This window comes from Rhipicephalus sanguineus, chromosome 3, assembly GCF_013339695.2.
Source record: "Rhipicephalus sanguineus isolate Rsan-2018 chromosome 3, BIME_Rsan_1.4, whole genome shotgun sequence".
In the NCBI taxonomy this organism is placed as follows: domain Eukaryota; kingdom Metazoa; phylum Arthropoda; class Arachnida; order Ixodida; family Ixodidae; genus Rhipicephalus; species Rhipicephalus sanguineus.
Genome location: NC_051178.1, coordinates 96,786,067 through 96,796,292, shown reverse-complemented (window position 1 = coordinate 96,796,292; position 10,226 = coordinate 96,786,067).

Below are 10,226 nucleotides of genomic sequence, written 5' to 3'. Positions count from 1 at the left end.
TGAGGAGGAGCGAGAGGCCGTACTGCTTAGCTCAGACCCCCTGCCTGAAGATGCCACCAGAGCCCAAGGGCTGCTGGTCACCAAGTAGGCGGGGACTAGGTACCCAACCCACTGGTCCTTCTAGCGTTATCTGTCTCTCTCTCTCTCTCACACACACACACACACACACACACACACACACACACACACACACACACACACACACACACACACACACACACACACACACACACACACACACCTGCTCGTCGAGTTCATCACTGTAGATAGCACAGCAATAATTTCTGTTCGTATGTTCCGCAGCAATATTCTTCAACTTTGGTTCTCCGTATAGCTCGGCACTACTTGGTCGATGCACGCTTTATCGACTATGAACACACTTCACTCGTTTATTGGCACTCCGCTAGGCTATGTTTAAGAAATTAAAGAAGAGTATTTGTGGCAGTTTATGTTGTTTCTTTTTTTCGCGATAGCATAGTTGTTTTATTGTAAGAAGTATTTCAGGCTGCTAGCTTATTGCATTGACATAAATTGCATGGTCTTCGCAGCATTTACTGCGGGAAGAGTATAAAAATATTAATGATTGGGTTTTAACTTTTTAAAACCATGATTTGATTATGAAAGACACCGTAGTGGAGGGTTCGGGAAGTTTTTACCACCTAGAGTTCTTTAGCGCGCACCTAAATCTAAATACTGGGGCCTCTAGCACTTTCGCTTTCATCGAAAATGCAGCCGCCTCGGCTGAGATTTGATCCCGCGTCCTGCGGGTCAGAATGCGGAAAGCCTACGCACATAGAGAAATTAATACCTCATTCATTGCAGACCGTTTTTGGGGCTCATATATGAACATATTGCGAAGAAATAGGAGCTACGTGGCTGAACGAATGTGCTACGCAAAAGAAGAGCACGAGCCTCACTGGCATTATATTGCAGATTATCAACCTGATCCTCGTACTGACAACACAACGAGTGACCGGATTCTCTGCACTCGGAGCAGCACAAATAAATAACACTGGGCGTAAACCACCACATGGCGTTGTATTCGGGTAACGTGAGACTCCGCCAGGACACTCTGCCAGTAATCCGTGGTATAACGCCGAAAGCGCGTTCTCTTTTTCTATACTTGCCGGAGAAAGGCAATGCCGACGAGTGTACCCAGGAACGCGCGAATGGGCGCAGAGACATCATGTGTGGCTGTGCTATTCCAGTCGGCTTATTTCAGTCCTCGTCTATGGAACGACCGCGATAAGCATAAGTCCATGTGAACAGGCCTGCTTATTTTCGGCTCCAGAGCATGCGGTTCGACGATAGACCAACTGAACGGCTCCTTCTGGCTTCTCCGTCGCCCTTCACTTCAAAGAGGTGAACTTGGTTTCTTTTTTGCATTTCATTAGATATCTTGATACGTTATGCACGCAGGCACATCAGGTTGTTTAGGCCTGGCGGATATGAAGTAAGAAGCGGCATTTCATATATTGCTCTTCTCTCCGCCATCGCAACCTGTTCTCTTTTTGCAGCTAGCTCACGTCACTGGAAATGAGTGGAGTCTTGGGGCAGTGAAGTCTATGGATTCGATCTTTTTTGACATGATTACCCAAAGTTTATGTGCCTGTGATTAAGTGCGGACAAATAGTCACTACAGGAAGGGAAGGTAAAACCGATAGCGGGCTATTAGACGATTGCAATAGCTGCTTCTTTAACCGGGTGTGAATAGCCAGCTGATAAAGTCAGCGAACGAATGAGTGAGCGACCCCGTTACGCTTAGAGTTACTGAATGAATCAATATATGGGAGCGAGGATTGTGTCTGCCTGAAGGGTAGAAGAGAATGCTAACGTAAGTGAGTAAGTGCAGTGGAGTAAGCACTTCTGTCGGCTTATTGGAATTCAAACCTTGCATGACTGCATGGGCCAAAGACACTACATGAACAGGAAACCATGCCACACCTTAAAAATAAACATTTTGCTCATTCGTTTTCTTGGCCATTGAACAGCCGATTTCGCTGTACCGTTCAACATCGTCAACGGTTGAAATAGTATGTTACGGCCACGGTCAGTAGTTTGGTAATCTTACACAAGGTTATTGATAAGCCAATACGATACATGTACCTATCACGGTATCACGGAGGGTTCCGTTGAACCGCCCCGCGATACCGTTCATTTGAGAATGGTACGAAGTGGTTCGTTTGTGTTGAGTGGCGGAGGAATGCAGATTGTCTGCGATAACTGTAGAGAGAAAGTTACGGCCACGGTCAGTGAGCAGCTGTCGTGGAGCACCATGGGGTATGATAGTCATGCAAGAGAAAATCCGCGAAGTCAGTGGCGCATCTGGTGGGGAGAAGCCGTGTTATGACATATCGGGTGGCGCAATCAGTTGCGACGGTTACCCATTTGTTCGCAGTGGATGACATAAGAAAGGGCCCAAGAAGATCAAGTCCAACACGAAAGAACGGCTCAACTGGAACATCGATTGGTTGGATATAACCAGCAGGGAGAATCTGGGTCATTTAGCGACGTTGACAGGAATCAAAGGCAGAAACGTAGCGCCGGACTGAACGGAGGAAATCGGGCCAGTAGATGTGACGGCAGATGCGGTCGAACCTGCGCGATACATATAGGTGTCTCGCAGTGGGAGCGGCATGCAGTTCAAAAAGGATCGTTCGACGTAATTGTCTTGGCATGACAAGAGTAGTTCCGGCCCGTCTGGTGGAAAGTTGCGACAGTATAGGGTAGCCTGGAGGACGAATTGGCGCACAGAAGCGTCATTGGAGGATTTCTGCAGGTGGTTGATGAGTGCTCGTAGTGAAAGGTCGCCTTGCTGCTCGTCTGCAATGTTGTCGACGGGGATAGAGAAAATATGCAGCTGGGGGCGTCGTGGGTGGTGTCATCAGGCTCGTGTAGCTGATAGCAAGACAAGCAACCAGCGGCCATGTGCAGGCGGCCACCCTTATAGATAACAGAATAATATATTCTTGAAAGCGTGACATCCAGCGACCAAGTAGTCCTGCAGCGTCCTTCAGTGAGGACAGCCAGCAGAGTGCGTGATGGCCCGCCACTGCTGAAAGCGGTAAGCCATATATGTATGGGCGAAATTTCGAAACTGCCGAAACTAGGATCATACACTGACGCTAAGTGATATAGTAGTTGCCATCCGAAATTGTGAGTAGCCTGCTGGCGTAGCCGATGACACGATCAGTACCGTGCTGTCGTTGTGCTATTACTGCTCCTATGCTGTGTTCACTGGCGTCGGTACAAACTGCGGACGGCGCAGAAGGATCAAAAGTGGCCAGAACCGGTGGTGTTGTGAGCAGCCGAATTAAATGAGTGAACGCAGAAGCTTAGCCCGGATTTTGCCCGAGTCCGGCCTTACTCCATTGGCGTCAACGAGGTGACCAAGCATTGTAATCTGACGAAGAGCAAAGTGGCACTTCAATGCCTCAATGCAACGTGCAGGATTGTAGATAGGCGTTCGACATGGGTAGCGAAAGTTGCGGAGAAGACTGTAACATCGTCCAAGTAGCACAGACATGTAGAGCATTTGAAACCTTGAAGAAGAGAGTCCATCATGTGTTCAAATGTGGCAGGCGCGTTACATAATCTGAATGGCATGACCTTGTATTAATAGAGAACATCAGGTGTGATATAGGCGTTTTTCTCGCGGTCTACAGCGTCCACAGAGATTTCCCGATAGCCAGATCGTAGTTCAAAAGACGAAAAGTAGCGAGGACCATGGAGGCAGTCAATGGCGTCTTCAATACGATGCAATGCGCATACGTGCGAAGCTTCGTGACGAAGAGAGGTACCCCGCACGTTCGTGAAAATGATACGCGAAGGGACGCAGACAAGAGGCTGTAGAGAAGTGTATTAACGGTAGAATACTCGGGCACATCACCCTAAGGCATCGGCACAAAACAGCCTCCTAATCGTCGTGATCTTTTTCAGCGTATTTGTCTTTGATGGCTGTCCATAGCAATAATATCATAACGAACGCCCTAGTGGAGGGCTCCGGAAATTTCTACAGCTGGTTCTCCAGCGAGCACCTAACAGCACATGGGCCTCTAGCATTTACCTTCGTCAAAATGTGACTACCTCGGCCGGGATCAAAACCCCCTCTTTCAGGCCACCAGCCAAGCGCCGTAACCACTGTGCAGCAGCGGACGCGTTCCAGGCGTGCGTTGGATGTGCTAACCTGCCCTGAAGAAAAGGAAATAAAGCATTGTCCTTGGCAGTGCCAATTATTGAAGCGCTGAAATGGTGAATCCATGATCGCTAACTATAGAAAACATGGTCCAGCATGCCAGAACTGCTGCCGTCGATTGTGTCCGCTTTCGCTTGGCTTATTTCAACTCATACTGATGCACCCGTTGATTGCTGTCTCCGGTGTGTCAGGGATATCAACAGGAGTCACAGACGACATTTCGATTGTGTCTTTGTTTCTTACTCTGGTGTTGAATCTACCGCGGAAAAACGTTGGCTAGAAACGCCATGCCGCGCACAATACGCGCGAAGAAGCGGGCGTAAGGCGGGTCTGCTCGCGAGCACGCATTAAAAGAAGGAAGAAGTGTTCAACCAGGGCAACACGGGTGTCGGCCTCTTCTCTGTCGCTACATTATTGGTGCCGAAAACCCGGGAGAAGGCCGACATCCTCCGCACCGATGCCGTACCGAGGATGAACAAGTTACGCAGACATCGAGGCGTCCTTCGCGGGGCCACTACCCGAGTCCTGTCCGAGGCCACCGAGATCCTCCTGCAAGGCACAGTACCGTCTTCCGCCGACTTGCAGGAGCTCATCGACGGGCTTCGTGACAAAGACACAGCTCTTGCCGAACTGGACATGCAGATCGCCGACGCCCTTGACGGTGAGGAGTTCGACGAGGAAATTATGGGCGCTCTGGATTACCATGAGAAGATCGTGAAATCCATCAGCAGGCTTCGGTCCGCGATGAACGCGCGTGCAGCGGTTGGTTCTACCGTCACCGATACCAACCAGCCGAGGCATGCGGGTACAGTTGACGGCGCCAGCAGCTCCATGGGAGCTGCCCACTCGAAGACCATCGGCCAAGACCTCGCCGATCCCACTAGACCACGAGCACCGGTTTTGCGAGTCGCCTTGCCGAAACTTCAAGTGCCCGTCTTCAACGGCGAGAACCGTGAGTGGCAGGGGTTCTGGGAGCACTACGAGGCGACCATTCACACGCACCCTGATCTCACCGGTATCGAGAAGTTCAAGTACTTGAAGACGTACTTGGCCGGCGCTGCGAAGCGGGCCATTGAAGGAATAAGCCCTACCGAAGCGAACTACAACATCGCCGTCAAGGTGCTCACCGAAAGGTTCGGGCGAAAGGATCTTCTCATCGACGACCACATCGACAGCCTCCTTGCCATCGAACCAATCGAGACATCGGCGCAAGTTGCAAGGCTGCGTGACCTGTACGAGCAAATACAGTTCAGGACCGGCTGTTTGGAAAGTCTTGGCGTGCCGTCTTCAGAGTACGCGGTTGTTTTGCACCGGGTGCTGATGCGCTCATTGCCAGAGGACCTAGCGATCCAGTACCGAAAGCGCACTAAGACCGGCGCAGACGCCGCGGACTCTGCAGTCCAATCGAGAGACGAGCAAGTCAAGGCAATCTTGAAGTTCCTTCAAGTGGAAGTCGAAAGTAGAGAGGAGAGTCGAGCGTCACGCGAGAAGGCCACTTCAGGGAGACCGTCGACGAACCGCAAGGCTGCGGACACCTCACCACCGCCACATCTACCGTCCGCTCTAGCCCTGACAGCACGGTCATCATCGCCAGGTGCCACTTCAAGGCCTGCACAGACACTATGCCCCCTCTGCGGCATCTCGGGTCACTTGACGCTTGACTGCCGGGCCGCGCTATCCGCAGAAGAAAAGCACCAGCGCCTTTCCAGCAATAGCTGCTGCTTCAGGTGCGGGAAGCCAGGGCACATTGCTCGCAATTGCCGAACCGCAGCCTGGCTTAAGTGCGACCGATGCTCAGGACGCCATATTTGTGCTCTGTGCGACATCTGGGGCCGACGAGGATCCGACAGTCCACAACCGACTGGAGCTGAAAACCGACAGGCGGCCACACAGCGAGAAAAGCACGTAACAACTGCTCCGGCTAGCAGCACGCGTTCGTCGTCGGTGTTGCTACCAACAGCCACAGGGTGGGCATCCGGAAACCGTGACTGTGTGCCAGTGCGACTGCTGCTTGACACTGGCAGCCAACGAACGTTCATCCGAAAAGACTTGTCGCAGCAGCTTTGCCTGCCTTCCACTGGATATGAAGCGATGGATGTCTACACATTTGGCGGGTCAAAACACCCACGACATTACTAGTGCCGAAGGGTGAACGTCACGCTCTGTGGACGTATTGAGCCGATCGTCGTCGATGTTGAAGCTCTGGAGGTGCCAGAGGTCTGCACCATAAAGGGTCCAGCTTTAGAGCCAAACGTCATCAATATGACGCGTGACCGCAATCTGACCTTGGCTGACGAAGTTCAAGGGCACCAACCTCAAGACTCTACGATAAGCGTTTTGATCGGTTCAGACCACTACTGGAGGGTAGTGACCGGACGCGTCGAGCGCTTCACCGACAATCTGTGTGCAGTTGAGACCATATTTGGCTGGGTCATTCAAGGAATGTGCGCTAACGTCTACCATCCTTCGACACCACGTAACATCAGTGCAACTGCCTTGTTCCTGGCTTGTTCCGACGACTGGCGCACTGAATTCCGACCTAGAGACCCATCAGAGATGTGGCGCTTGGACGCCATCGGTATAACTGACGGACAAGAAGACGACGTCAGCAAGCACCCAGCACTCGTCCACTTTCGTAGCGAAGTACACAAGAACGCAGGACGCTACGTAATACCACTCATGATCAAGACGCAAGGTCTCACGTCTTGTAGTAAGCGAAGTGTGGCTGAAACCAGACTCAAGCGTCACCTTCTGCGGTTCGAACATGACCCAAAAGTTCTGAAGGAGTACCATGCCACCACCAGCGAGTGCTTTGATGAAGGCCATGCAGAGCGAGTAGTGCCGTCTTCACCCCTTGGACAGACCGTCTACTACCTGCCTCATCATGCGGTAGTCCGACGTGAAGCCGTGCCTACAAAGGTCCGCGCCGTGTTCGATGCCTCATCCCACGAATACGGTGAACCGTCTTTGGACGACATGCTCGATAAAGGCATCGACTGGGAGGAGCCTCTACCACCTGACGTCGAGGACTTGTGGAAGACGACGGCATCGGAACATTCTCAGCTTTCTGGCCTTCGCATTCCACGTTGCCTCTCACTGACATCTCAAGATCAGGGAGGCATGACACTAGATGACCACCCTGTAACGCAACTCTGCGTGGAACCCGAAGAAGCACGGGCGCTGACACGATCGCACCTCCCAACCAACAAGCACGTCGAGGGGCTGCCAGCAAGAACTCGCGACTGTTGGCATGGATCCACCATGCACGACTCGCGAAGGCGTGTGAAACACGAGGAGCTTTTCCGACTGTGGAAACAAAGAAAGAAGGCTTGCGCCTCGAGCGCTCCGATCGCTGCGAGCCATCGTCTTCGTCGCGACTGCGCGTTTGTGTCTTCGTCAATATCAATGACGACAGCGTGTCAGCGCTGCAGTGGGAATTCGTCAGAGTGGTCGAGGCGTTTCCAGGCAGGGACGGCATCAACAGGCATTTCGAACACGCCCACCCAAACCACCGGCAAGTCCTGCGCACTGCTAGTCGGCTGTACCTCTCGCAAGCAAACGACCACAGCGCGGCCCCGGGAGGATGTTGAATCTACCGCGGAAAAACGTTGGTGGGAAACGCCATGCCGCGCACAATACGCGCGAAGAAGCGGGCGTAAGGCGGGGCTTACGCTTTAAAAGAAGGAAGAAGTGTTCAACCAGGGCAACACGGGTGTCGGCCTCTTCTCTGTCGCTACATCTGGTACTGGTGTTGTTCTGCAGTTACTGAGCTTTCAGTACAAACTCGCCTAGTTGTCGGCAAGTCTGTTGTGGTGCCTACTTAACGCCTAATTGTCTGAGACACCTCCTTGTGAAATTCACTGCTCCATTAGCTTGAAAGTTTATTATGTTCGTCATGTTGTCTGTAATAAAATAAAAAACCACTGGAACTTCAACCACTCCTGCCTGCGTTAAGAGAATGCAGCTCCACAGGCCGTACGCCCGTATCGCGCTCAGCAAACGAGCCGGTTTTCATTAAGTGTAGCCTCTCATATATGTAACGACGCGTCTCCGGGTCTTAGGAAGTACAGTGGAAGGGATGTGCTTTAGAGACTGCTGCCACTGTAGCCATTGTCATGTATGCAAACATCATCCGCGCAAGCGCGTGTGCCTGGACACCGTCGTCGCACGCGCTGCTGGATTAATGCATATGCCAGCGTCGGCGTCGCGTTGAAAAGGGTCTCACTAATTTGCAGCGAGCCACCGGAGATGAGAGCATAACAGCCGACACGGCGAGGACATTGCATGCTTGCACAGCCCTGCATGCCGGTGCTCCAGCGGTTGTTCCTTCCTTGTTTGGACACATGAACAGAGTTTAAACTATTCGTCAATATTTGTTTTTATATGCATACAAGGCGTAAATAACGCAAGTCTGCAAGAAGTGCGTAGTAAGGAAGCAATTGGCGACAAGTAAATTGCAGGGGCGTGGTAAGTTGGGCCAGTAGGTAAAGGTTCATTGTGTAACAGATTCTCATCACTGATGTTCTGTCGTGCTTTGTTTTTTTTAACTGTTCTTCCGCAATGAGCAGTAAGCTAGTCAAACACGGCTAGCAAATGGCCTTTGCACAAACGTAACCAACAGGAGGCAAAATTATAGAACGTTAGGATCTCTGTTATGGTCAAAAACGACCTTCTATTTAATAAAGCTTACGAGGAAAAAATAAACTGAGAGGAATGCTTTTGATGCAATAATAACCCTAGAGAGACAACCCTTTTTAAAAAAAACGCGAGCTTCGGAAGACATTCTTTGTGAGTAATCGAGATATTAAAATAGACGCCACTAAAAAAAATTGCCTTAGTAATTATGCAGTTGTAGCTGAAGGAAGGCAGCCGCGCCACGGCTTGGGTCTTTCTCTTTCTCATGTCAAGTGCTACTCGGTAGCAGCGCCGCTTGTGCTCTTTTCGCTATCAATATAAGCTATAAGAAATGCGTAGCCCCTCTGGTGGCTCAATGTGACGGTACAATATTAAAATCGTCGCAGTGCTTCAGACTGCTCACACGCGTGGTCTTGCGACCACGATGTCGCATGCTGTGAGAGGGCGCAGCGCCTCTATCACCTGTTTGTTCGGACATGTAAGGGCAGCGATGAGGTTGATTTTGCCGTATTATGCCAGGAGCCTAAACAGATGCTCGAAACCACCATGACAAATACGCACTCAGACGAGGAATTCGGTAAAGACGTTATGGCGTGCCAGGGCATCTCATACCAAATACGCGACTAATTTAATGCTGCTTTGAATGTAAAAGCACGCTTAGAGTATTATCCGTTTTAATTTGGTAATGTAATTTCTCAACACCTTCTCAAACATGAATATTTATGAACTTCCTGAAGCAACGGCCTCTTTGTTCGTGGTATTTGGTAGCGCTTCGGTTATTCCCGATGGCTCATTCCACACGCCTTAACGACACTGCCGGTGATGTCGGTTTCATTAATTAAATCACCCTCGTCTTATTCTTTCTGAAGTAGAAGCGCCTCATTCGTCGCATGCACTCTATGTTTGAATAATTACGCCTCCTAACTTCAACTCAGCTTTATCGTAATAAAACCAAAAGCTTTAACCGTTCTTTAAGTTGCTTTTTCACCAGTTACATGGTCGAGAGCACTCGAATAAGACGGCTGTACATACGAGTACCTTGGCTAATAAGGAAATTATCGCGTCTACTCTAATCTCTTTCGAAATAACTCAAGTTCATGTGGCACAACAGAATCAAAGAAGCTCGGGCTCCATTCTACTGCATTGATTTTGAATAAAAAATTCGTTGGTGTATTTTATAAAATATAAAGGGTGACCAGAAACGAAGGTTCAGCCTGCGACGAAAAAACAGGCAGGCTGCATGTTTGTATTCACGGAAATAGAGCGATGCATTCTACTGTATATGCGCTGGCGCATTCAATCCTGCATGCACCGGTGCAAAGTATGGTATGTGAATAGTGCGACAAAATGGGCGTCCAAAAAAACGCACTCCATCCCATTTAAAAGCTGGCTTCGT